This window comes from Leptinotarsa decemlineata, unplaced genomic scaffold (assembly GCF_025532065.1).
Source record: "Leptinotarsa decemlineata unplaced genomic scaffold, Ldec_3_MD MMD2_tig00002974_RagTag_RagTag, whole genome shotgun sequence".
Taxonomy (NCBI): Eukaryota; Metazoa; Arthropoda; class Insecta; order Coleoptera; family Chrysomelidae; genus Leptinotarsa; species Leptinotarsa decemlineata.
Window position 1 is genome coordinate 596,683 of NW_027412578.1, and position 12,479 is coordinate 609,161.

General features: G+C 33.9%; 1 protein-coding gene across 1 annotated transcript in view; it reads left to right on the forward strand.

Moving 5' to 3' along the window:
- The first annotated feature begins 6,314 nt into the window (after positions 1 to 6,314).
- The window catches only part of LOC111507290 (glycine N-acyltransferase), a 51,313-nt gene continuing 45,148 nt past the window's right edge, over positions 6,315 to 12,479 (forward strand). Inside the window, exon 1 of the mRNA XM_023162581.2 lies at positions 6,315 to 6,507. The gene's annotated coding sequence lies outside the window, so the exon portion shown is untranslated. The remainder of the gene's footprint in view (positions 6,508 to 12,479) is intronic.

Consider the following 12,479-nt stretch of genomic DNA (forward strand, 5'->3'; position numbering starts at 1 on the left):
TTTCTTTTGAAAGAGATGTCAACCACAGAAAAAATGTGCTTTACGTTATGACTGAAATTGAAGTGCTTCTGCTCATATCACTTTAAACTCCGTTTAAATTGTAAGGGGAGACATTTTTAGGAAGAAATTGTTTCTAGGAGAAAGCTGTTTGACTCACTACTTCTCCATTTATGTACAACTTCATTACTTTCTTTCTTTCTTTGGAAGTTTCCACATTTGTTTGTGTAAACATATGGAAAGGTCCTAAAATAATTTTTGCAAAAACTAGCCTTTTAAAAAATATACCACCTTTCAATTTTTACGAAGTATTGGCATTGAAATCAAATAACCTTATAAATGTTGGAAACGAGTGTTTTTGAGCTGAAACTTCGAGGAGTTCACATTGAGGATGTTAGCTTCACATGGAAGTAGAATTTTATATCAATATTCTTCCAGTTATCACGTTGTGTAGTTTTTCAGTGAATGATACGTGTTTCAATAACGAATGTTTGGAAAACAGACTGAATAAAAAAATGGTTTTCGTATAATTTATTGTTTATATGAAAGAAGTTTCAAAACACTTTTTTTTCGAATAATTCAATGTTTATGTGGAATTGTTTTTTTTCGAGTGGTTTTTTTTTCAGTTTGTATGTGAACAAGATGTACACATCTTTGTTGAGAGTTACTTTTGAAGTTAATTTCTTTCTTTCTGTCTTCGGAAGTTTTCCACTCGCTTTTTTGCATGAAGATAAAAAAAGTCCAAAACATTTTTTCACAAAACATTTTTTCACAAAACACTTTTTCTTTGGTAAGATTTACAGCTTTGGCAATTCCAGCTGTGCCTCTGAGATGCGCCTCTGAGATAAAGAAAAATGGTAAGTGTCCACTATCAACTTTCATCAAGAAGTACAATCGGAAAAAGAATTTTGGCTTGAATACATTCTGCAAGTTTGACAGCTACATATATATTCGTAGGGAGCAGAAATTCCAATTCTTTCTTTAGTGCAGGTGGAAAATAACTAAAAGATAATGAATGATATATAACTGCAAATAATAGATACGTACATTATCATTAAAGATGAATGAATTATAAGAAAATGATTAAAGTTACAACCGATAATTGAATGCATAGTTACTAGAAATGATTATGAAACGTAGCAGGTACAAAACATCATCATCAGACGGTAATCTGGGTAGAACCTGTGGAATTTGAAGAAAAAAAATATCGATTTATCATATGTCTATTTTTTTTTCTTTTACGACCATCCTCATCTGATCCGGAGATGAAAACTTCAAGACGAATATTGTCTTTAGATTTTCGAGGGGGACTACATAAGATTTATTAGATTGTATCAGTGTGGCGGTGGAGAATAAATCGTTTCAATAAATCTGTACCTCTCATTTCTCACATTGGACTCAATGGTCCCCGGAGCATAAGGCAACACCGATAGCTCATTAATACCGCAGCGATATAGCAAAAAAAAACAGTAAAACAGTTATAGGGCTTCTTCATGCCGTTCCACATATACTCTGCAAATATATTGGACATGATTAAAGCTCCCAGTCGACTCTCGGTAGGCTTTGCACCTCCATATTTCCATCACGCAACCATGGTGTTGAAGACACCATCGTGACAGGCCACGATAAACACCTCAGTTTGCCTACCGACAAGAGGAAAGTGAAGGTCAAGTTTTCAATGTTGTTGAATGCATTGGCTTATTTTCGTGAGTTGCAGGAGTTAGACACTTCTTCTGTTAGACACAGGAGTTAGACTTCTTTGATGTCGACCTTAAGCTGAATGGGTTCAGAGTTGGGGTCATGTTATTTAAAGTTGATACCTGAATCGAATTCGTCAACCGCTTGTGAATCTATAGTAATATTATAATACCTACTCTCTCATGGTCATGGAACATGCAGAGAAGGATATCCGAACTCAGGGATGACTTTATTAGCGCCATCAATCTGTTATATAGATACTCACCCGGCCTTCCTGTTGCCGGGTGAATATAACTGTAAAAGACGCGCTTATGGATGCAAACTCATATGGAGATGAATCATTCTTCAATAATCAGATGACCAAATCAGTCAGAGCTTGTGCTCATACTTACAACGGATATTATTTTTCACTGAGGTTACCTTTTGCGAGTCTCGATGTTTCTTCCCGAGGTGAGTATGCGCCTCTCTACTTTCTACATATCTTCTCCGTAATGCCGCATCATCTTCTGAGGTGAACTGTTGTACATTTGTTATGCATGTCCATACTATTTCACTAACCTCAAAGACTGATGGAGATTCTTTTTTGCAGAGGTATAAGGTTTAAGATCATCCATATGAAACAAAAAGGTGAAGATATGTCTTCGGTCTCCGGGAGTGCCGAAGTTATACCCAGGAATTTTCTCGAGACCAAAGGATGATAGTAACAGTGAGATGCAGAAAAGATGGGAATCGTCCTAACATACACTCCTTCTAAGAACGACTCTTTCTGTTCGAAGTCCAAACCTGATCAGAAGTTATGATGAAGTTAGTCCTCCAGAGTAGTATCATATGTTTAAGGCATCTCACTATTTTGTCTGATACTGCAAGGTATCTGAGCAAATGCAAAATGATATTATGCGGTGTTATTTCAAATGCCTTACGTTGAACGATTCAGTTTATAAAGTTGCGCTTGTAATGCACTGGGTCATGTGCAATGTGTTATGTTGATGAGCATATCCTCCTTGCATCCAGCGACCCTTTTCTTCGAAAGTCTCTGCTCATATATCAGTTCGAATACTCAGTTAACTGCGGAAAGTATTCGTATGTATTAGACACCCATGAACAACTTATAAAACATGTTAACGGATTGTAGTTATTCGGGATTAACCAATCTCCGTTTCTGGGGATAAGAACGGTCCGCCCATTCACAAACTAATCCGAAATCTGCTGCTCTTCCTCTAGCCATGAGTTGAAAACTCAGTGGTTTCTCGGCAGTTTTCTTTACCAATAAGTGTTCAATCCATCACTCAACACTGTGTTGAGGCTGTCAAAGCTTTCTACAGGTAGCTTCGTACTGCACTAGGGCTGAAGTGTCTGGGTTGAGTGGCTGCGGATGTTGATAAATGTCCTTCCAAAAGGGTTCCACCCGATCATGGTTGGAATATTATAACACTTGGAAGTTTTTGAATTAAGCGAGACGGTTTCCGCATTCACTAGCATTCGTCAAAGCAGTCTGGTTTGTGGTTAGTAGTGTGGTCACGATGGTCACGACCTACTTTAGTGTCTATTCGCCGCACAGTGGGCGTGAGAGGCCTGTTGACGTCGTGTAGGTGATAACGAAATGAATGGTTGGAATTTTTTCAATTTCGGAAAAAAATTGTTGAAAAACTCCTCATTTGGAAATATGTAAGACGCAAACGGATAAAATGTTCAGGCGAATTTTACTAGTTCGGATTTCCATTGTCTAAAATGATTCGAAATCTATGAAAGAACGAATAAAATTAGAATGAACAACTGAAATATCAATTATATATAAGCAGTAAATCGTGAAATGAAAATACAATTAAACGAGTAAAAAAAATAATCAAGAAGAAAGATGGAAAAGACCACAGAGTAAATAGAAATGAACAAGAATAACAAATTAAAATAAGCAAAAAAAATTAAAATAATAAAAAAATAAAGAGATTGGAATAAAAAAATGTAAAAGCTTTCAAACCAACTTACTTCACGACGTTTCGATTATGAGTATCCACAATCCACAATGATGAGCGGTGAAATTTATAAATAAATAAATTCGAAGTTTCAAAATACTATATAAGCAGATTCATCAAAATAAAAAAAATTGAAAATTTTTAATAATGAAAAAACTGCATTCTTTCGCTGCGATTTAAAAATAATATTAGCGTTTCTTCCCAAAATTGAAATCGTAAAGAAGCTATTCGAAATAATTGCTAGAGGTTAAAGCTCATCGCTTATTTGCTAATGTTTCAATAAATCTCAACTTTGAAAAAGTTCCTTTCTACTGACGCAACCGTCATAGTTTGTGTCAGTAGAAAGTACCTATGTTTTTTACCACTTTTATTTGTAACTAACGTAACTGCAGTTTCGTTCTATAAGGACATTTTCAAACTAATACAATTAACAAGGTTATTGTACGATAAACAAGCCTCATGATAATTGCGATGAGCCTCACCAAAAATAACAATTGCTTCGCATTTCTCATTTAACGCACGTGGTGCAACCATTGTTTGAAGACGAATAGCAAGCACAACTTACAGCTAAAATACATTGACTTGCACTCTCCGTGATGTCAGTTTCTTGTATTGACCATTTTTCCTCAAACATCCAAAAACACCTTCAAAAACGTGCAGTTTATATCTACGCAAATGACAAATAGGACTCATTTGACGTCTGAACCAAACCGGTATAATACGGGGCCGAATTTTTAATTTTAGTGTGATTGCGCTACGTTAATTGTCGTTATTCTTAAACAATCATAACTCTTGAATTCTATGGCTAATTTCAATTCCTTTGCATGGTTGAATAGAGAGTAAAACCCCCTATCAAATGAGCTATCAGTTACCACCACTTGCTATTTAAATTTTTCGAAAGGGTTGCTCCCCTTTTAGTAAGGAATGAAATTAGGGGTGAACTGTTCATACGCAAATGTACATTGTAGAAATCAAAAATCGACGTGCCTCGGCGATTTTCGTAACAACAGTCCAGTAACGAGTTAGATAGGAGAGTAACACTTATGGTGCGCACTGTGTAAGCGGCTAGTAGATTAAGTGGGTAATAAGTAGTGTCCTACCGAAAGTTGGTTTCGGTCGAGTTTCGGCAAAAAAACGGGTTTCGGTGGCAAACCTGCCCAAACTACGACCGAAACTGCATTCGGGAGTTCTCGCGCTGTGATCGGTCATGTTCGGCGCGTTGAATTTAATACCAAAAGCAACGAAGACATTTTGTCGTGTCCATGTGCATAATCATGTTGGGACTTACTTTGTGGTTTACTTCGTTTATTACATAAATATTAAGTACCTACCTATTAATTGTGATATTAGGTAACAACTTAAATAAGTAATTTTATGTTCAATATTTTTGAAAAACAATTAATAATATTGAAAAGAAGAATCTACACCTACTCAAATAAACACCTCACGTATTATAAGTATTTTTAAGGTGCAATTAATATTTTTTCTTAATAAGGGGTTGTTATGTTTATTTGTTAATTATCAATAAGTAAAAATGTCGAAGACTGCATAACGTTGTGATTTAAAGATTAAAAACAAAGACTGACTGATTATAATAATGTTTTCTTTATTGTTCGCTCAAAACATAAAATCCTTGTAAGGTTGTTTCGGTTTCGGCCGAAACTGAGACCGTTGCCGAAATTCGGTTTCGGTTTCGGTGTCGGTTGGACACTGGTAATAAGTGAATGTTGGCGGATGTCACGAGGATTCCATGAACCCAAGTATTGAATACAATTATAGTAACAGAGCTTTTACTGAGGAGCAAAATTTGAACTTAATGAATTTTTAGTTCGGTTTTAGTGTTTGGTAATTACGTTTGAACATATTGATATGGTTACATTACTTTGCAAGCCAAACTTATATCTTTTGTTTTAATCAATACCTGAGAATAAAATCAAGTTCGAAATGACAACTTTTTTTCTATTAGTCAAAAATAGGTTTTTCAGAAGTGTTTGATACAGATTAGATGGATATATCCGAAGTATATAAGTTCACTCATGGTTTTTGTCCCAAACTCTATATTGGTCAAACTGAGAGAAACTTTTTCCACAGAATAAATGAGGACATTGAAAATTTCTTGAATGTGAAAACTAACTCCACGTTTGCAAATCATCTTCTACCAGGGAAAGGTTTTAAACTCAATTTTTCAGAACAATTACAATGATCAAATAAAATCGAATAACCCTCCTTTGTTCCATTTATTTTCTGAATTGCTTGAACATTTGGAGTGAGGTTGATACGTGAACCTAGATAGTTGTGGTTTTGTAAACTGTTTTAGTGAAAATCCCACAATAAAGTGTTACTCAAACACTCGGCAAACACTTGGCAATAAAAAATGATCAATACACATTGTAATTTTCAGCGTTACCCAAAAATCACGCAAGGAAATAAGTATCTATCTCCCTCGAAAACTAGTAATGAAATCGTAAATACTAACCAGATATCGGTCAATCATCATAACTAGCAACTAATTACGCATCGGCCACAAAATTCTGGCAAAGTTATAGCGAACAAATAAACTCGGCGATGCCCATTTTCGCAACAATATCAGCGATTGCGATGTAAGTCATGCGCCAGCTCTTGGCTCGCCCCCAAAACTCTAGTGAAGGCTCTCGAGGGTAGCTGCAGTACAGGGGGAGCGCTCGGGGGCTGCAGACCTCTCCGCAACCCTTGCGAGTCGATCAATGTGCCTCTCCTCTCATTTGTTTGCAATTTCACGAATCCAAACAGGATATTAGTTCCAGGCCAGACAATAGAATCACGACCGTAACGAGTTACTGATCTTTCTGCTCGTTCTTACGAGGTAAGAGTTTCTGATTCTTGTGATAGTTATTGAGATATCTGGATAGTTAATTGGGGAAATTCATTTTAGAGTTTTCCGTTACGTTGCGAATGATTTCACGAAGCTTCGTGGATCATTATTCTGTCCTAGTAGAACGAGTGTTTCATTGAGTAAGGTTTATTTCATACCGGGTGACAAGAGACACTGTGTATTCTCTAGTGTAGATTTTTGAATTACGGGACTATCAGAGTTGTGAAGTTTCATACATCAAGTGTAAATTGAATGCGATTAACCGGTTGTGCGTATTAAATACAATTACCTTTGTTACGTCTAATGAGCCACCAGTAAAATATTTTTTAATTTTTTTTGGACTATAACACAGATTTTAACAGAGATTAACATAGAGTATGTTAATTGAAGAATTCCATTAGGCGTTTTTCGAACTAGAAAGAGTGGACTTCTGGATAGTTGACTCACGCAATATTTGTAGAATGATTCGACCTCACCTAATCTTGTTTTACTTAAAGATACATCCCTAAACTGAAAACATTTTTTTCATTTGTACCGATTTTGTAGTTTTTGCGAAAAACTCACTTCTGGTTCCAATGGTCTAACATTTATTCCATATAGGGAAAAAATTATTTCACATTTCTGTGATATGTTGGAAAATCTGAAAAATACGAAAATTGTAATGGAGAATTTCATACAAGTGTAGAAAGGGCAAACTTTTTAGTTCACACCGATAAGTGACTGCGTAAATTCAAAGTATTTTTGATTCGGTCCGGCCGTTACTTGATGAAGATCCATAGTAATTTTAAAAACTACAACTCACGATTTCATCTTCACAAACTTAATTTGAAAAATATATCACAACATGTTTCGCTAGCACAGTAGCTTTTTCAAGTGATTCATATTTCAAGTTATTCCATAATTGAGACTACCTCCAAAAAATTACCTTGACCTCTACCTAAGGTTCAATTATGATCACCTGAAGCATATTACCCCACATCTAGATCAATAATTATTCTTTCTAGGTTTTTAAGAAAACAAGTTCAATAATGATGATCTATTCAAATCTAGTTGATCATTCATTAATAATTTCCATTGCTTCCAAATGATTCAGTTTCAAACCTTTATTTTCTATGTGCAAAATTTCGAACTCTTCGTTAAATATATGATTTTCTTCTAGAAAATGATTCGAATATGTTGAATTTGTTTTCTTATTTACATAGCTCGTATGATGTTCCTGGATTCAATTCCTGAGTGTCCTGCCAGTTTGACCAACATAGTGAAACATGTTGTGATATATTTTTCAAATAAAGTTTGTGGAGATCAAATCGTGAGGTGTATAGTTTTTGAAATTACTATGGATCTTCATTAGGTAACGGCCGAATCAATCTGAAAACTAAAGGAAACAAAGTATTTTTCACAAAGAAAGGCTTTCTATTTATCAGTTAGTTGTCATATATAATTTCGCTATCAAAAAAAGAGCTGAGAAATTATACAATACTTATCTTAACGTTTTGGAGGTCAAAATCTGCCTGAGTCTTCAGAAATTAACAAAATTTATTTGAGTCTATACGCAGCTCTTCCTTTGCTGACAGATGTCAAAGGATTTTTTAAATTTGAATTATGTCAGTGTTGTTGATTGACTCCTGTACAAGTACTAGTTGTTTTCTGACTCCAGTCTGTTGATATTTCGCCACTATCCATATTTTTATTTAAGACGGATAGCTAAGTATGATCCATTTCTAAGGATCTGTTCTGAATACTCGTACACTCCTCTCCAGATATGAGAATATACGCTGATTCTTTTAGTTAACGTCACTTGTAGTGAGGTTTATTGGCAATCATTCACGTCTTGTTCCATTCAACTTGATGTTTTCTGTCTGATTTAAAAATGTGTTCTGACAGTTTTGATCCTGTTCATTGTCTATTTCTGATATTATCTCGATGTACTTTTCATGTTCTCGAAGTTTCACCAATATAAATTTCATCACAAGAACAAGGTATCTCATGAATACAATTTTCTGGTTTATCTTCTGTGTTGTTGGGTTTTGTATGTGTGAGTATATATCTCTTTGTATTTTTGGTTTTGTAAGAAGTTCTAACTTCATTTCTATTTCAAATTCATCCTGGAGTTGGATGTTGCTGAATTTGTGATGCTGTTTGTAGGGTCATTTGGTTTTCAATTGACTTCTTTTATTGCATTCATCGTTGAATTCATGAATGAATCTGGATACGCGTTCTCTTTCAGAACATATTTTCTTAATAATACTTCCTTATTGAAATTTTCAGTTGAACTGCATATCGTTTTTGCTCTGTTATAAAGACAATTTATTAAACCTTTTTTAACACTCGCATGATGGCTGATGTGTAGTATAGACATATGTTAAATGTGTTTTCTTCCCATAAACAGTTGTATCAAATCTGATCTGATGACCTCTACAATAATACGTCAAGGAAAGGGAGTTGACCATCTTGTTCAATCTCTATTGTGAACTTCACTGTCGGTTCCAAAGAAGATCAATAACGAACTTATTTTACTCCATGAAAAATGACTTTCGTTCAATGTTGAGAAAGTTTCGTGACTGATGAATAAAAATGTCAAGTTATCTGACTGACATATTGAAACTTGTCATTTTTCGAATCCAAGTTTTATAGTGAAAATCCCAAAAGGTTGACTTGATTTCTTCAAGTAGCAACACACCTATTATAATGATACATTTTTCCAATAATTTTCGGATTTAGACCATACTGGTGGTTTTCTACATCAATCATTGTGCAGATAGAATTTCTACAGTTCTGTATAAGACAATGTCTGATACCTGTGTTCCAAGTAATGCTAACAAAAGATCAATAAACTTAAATCGAGTACGATTATTGAAAGTATAATGAAAAAAATTTAAAAAATCCAGCTCCGATACCCATACAATTTGAGCGAATACTTTGCCCACTCATCAAAAATGTAATCTATTATGATGAATTTTGAATTTTTCCTAAGAGTCGGTGCATAGAAGAATAGATAAATGATAAGATTGATAGAATATTTTACTATCCAAGATAATAATTATCATCATGGATAGTTTATTTAATTTTCATCAAGTAGTAGTCATGATAGAATACTTGAATGGACTAGGTTAATTTTTCTTTTCTTCTCAAACTTATCAGTGTTTCTTCTACTGGTTGTTCTATTCTAAAGAGTGCATCAAAGACACATGCACTGAGTCCTGAGGTAGACCGCTGTTATTTTAGTGATGTTGGTGATGACTCTTCTGTCTCAAGTGATATTCCTCTATCTGAGGAGAAGAATATAGTTACTGATCCTGATCAGATATTCGTCGATTTCTTTGTTAATCGAGGTGGTTGTATAAATACAGTTTATTATCCAGCTCAGTCGCCGGTGTCCTTTGAAGAGTAAAAAGTAGATGAAAAGTAGCTACTTTCCACAGAGTTACTATTATTCATCTCTGTTTCTTGGCTAGCTTTCACTACTGAATATGTTCTTGATATAGAGAGTGATGATGACGTAAATCCAAACTGCTTTGGAGATGCCGATGTTCCAGTAAAACACGTTTTTCATTGAGTAGGGATTATTTCATACCGAGATCATAACAAGTGATAATAGATATGGTATATTCTTTGGTGCAGATTTTTTAAATGCAAGACAATCTGAGGTTATTACTTTCAATATGTTAACCGAGTGTGCGTTTCAAATGAAATTACCCCTGTTATGTCTATTGAGAGGTCATATACAGCGAAAACGTTTTTTACACTCACATACTGATGATTTTGACTGAAATTCCATTGTTTCGTTTAGAAGCTTCAGAAATCGATGAGTCTACAATGTGTAAATTCGAAAATCCCATCAGGACTTCTTAGACTTTCTTGTTTGAAATAATCTGATATGTATTTATTTTACATTTTTCATGGAAAATTTTCACAGAGTTTCAACAGTTTGACAGTCACCACTGATTGAGAGAAAGCAATTTTGTATTTCTACAACATCGTTTATGTTGTGTTGGGAATCACACGTTGAAAGGTAAGACCTCGTTAGTCCTTAGTTCGCAGAAGTTTCGACTTCTGAGGGTTGTCGTTCGTAGGGGTGGGCTAGCTGGTTAACGGAAAAAACATATTTTAAAACATATTTTTTTAAACACATGATATAATAGGATGTCAATCTTATAGAAGTCAGTTTACCTCCAAGGAACAACATTTTCATTTTTGTTATTTCCAATTTCAAATTTGAATGAGAAATGACTCTTCTTCTCTTTAATGATGATTTTCTCAAGTTTTCAAGAATTTTTTCAAAATAGACTATATTGAATGTCTGCTGAAAGATATTTTTTTCCACAATATCAGATATCATTTATGAAATGTTTCTGGTTGGAATTGATGATGTTGATTGGAAAGGAATCGCTTCCTTCTCTTAACCAATTTTTGGCCAATCAATGAAAATGTACAATCAACTTTTTTTTGATATGTCATAAAATATTTTCATTATGACTATTTCTCATTCACTATATCTTATGAGAGATTTCCACTTGAAATTTTATAAAAACCATAGAATCTTCAGGCGTCAAAATATTGTTCGAAGCAATAGGCCTTTTCATCAAAATTTTTTTTTATGCGCAAGCGTCAGTATCAGCCATCTATTTCGTACTGTTTTTTTTAAACAACCATGATAAAGAGCCTGCAACTCATGTTTTCAAAATTAAAATGTAAATTGAAGTTTATTAATTGTAAAAAAATTGAGAAAAAAAAGTAGTAAGACAAAATAATCAGAAAACAATTTTTATACTCCATTATAATTGTTATCTGTACCAAAAGTTACAACAAAATGGTATAGTTATGGAGTATGTAAAAGTGATACAAATCATTCAAAACCAACACATACTATTTTATAAATTTTCCAAAGCCTTGTCTTGAGTATCGCAAAAAAATAACCAGATCATTAAGCAAATTACATATTGAAGCATGTACAAAAATGTGCAAAATGTGAATTATGGGTGAAAAAATGTGGCAGGAGTGACCGAGGCTTTAAATCTATTGATGATGTTACTGATGATACTGACTGATGTTACTGATGTTATTGATGCTATTTGCTCACTACATTCTATTGGAGAAAGTGGTACAACTGAACAAAACCCTGATCCTTTAAGCTATCAAGAATTTCAACATACCTACATTATTCCTTATTGCATTTTTGACTGTAAATTTCATATATATTATGTTGTATTAAATATTTCCCTCTAATGAAAATTACTAAACATATTCAATTCAGTATTTACATATTTGTCTAATTAATAATGTCATATGTACAGCCTCAAAATATTAATGTCTTGATTTATTTATTAGTTCCATAAGTAATACTCTTATCAACTGAAATATATTTTCAATTACATAAAATAAATTGACAATATTAATAAGAATAAAACTGTAAATACTATTTTTTTTATATGTTTTTAGATAGTAAACAAATGCTGATACCTAACCTCTCAATCAGCTTACTTTTTTCCTTTTTGCGGACGCCCATGACGTCCCACCTTTTTAATTGTTCACAATTATGAGCCTCAACTGAATTATAAACAAGTGAATCACCATCAATGGTTTTTTCCAATAATTTATTTGTTTGTAGAGATAATATTCCTTGTCCAGCCATTGTCGATTAAAACAGTACGAATGTTTTGAATTACCGCCATTTCAATATGACAGCTACGCTTACGCTCGTCATATGATGAAAATGCCTATTCTATGTCACGCTTCTGTAGTAATTTGAATCGTTATGAATATTGATACCTACCAAATTTCTACATGATAAATTCATTACCTAAACTATTCAGCTATCTGGCCTCCCCTCTACATTTTTCTGGAAAGAGAGGGTAGATGGACTGCATACAGACTTGTGCACATTGCCAATTGCACAAATCATTTAAATGTAGAGTGCAACAGACTGTTGTCACATCATTCTGGAAATGATATCTGACTTTATG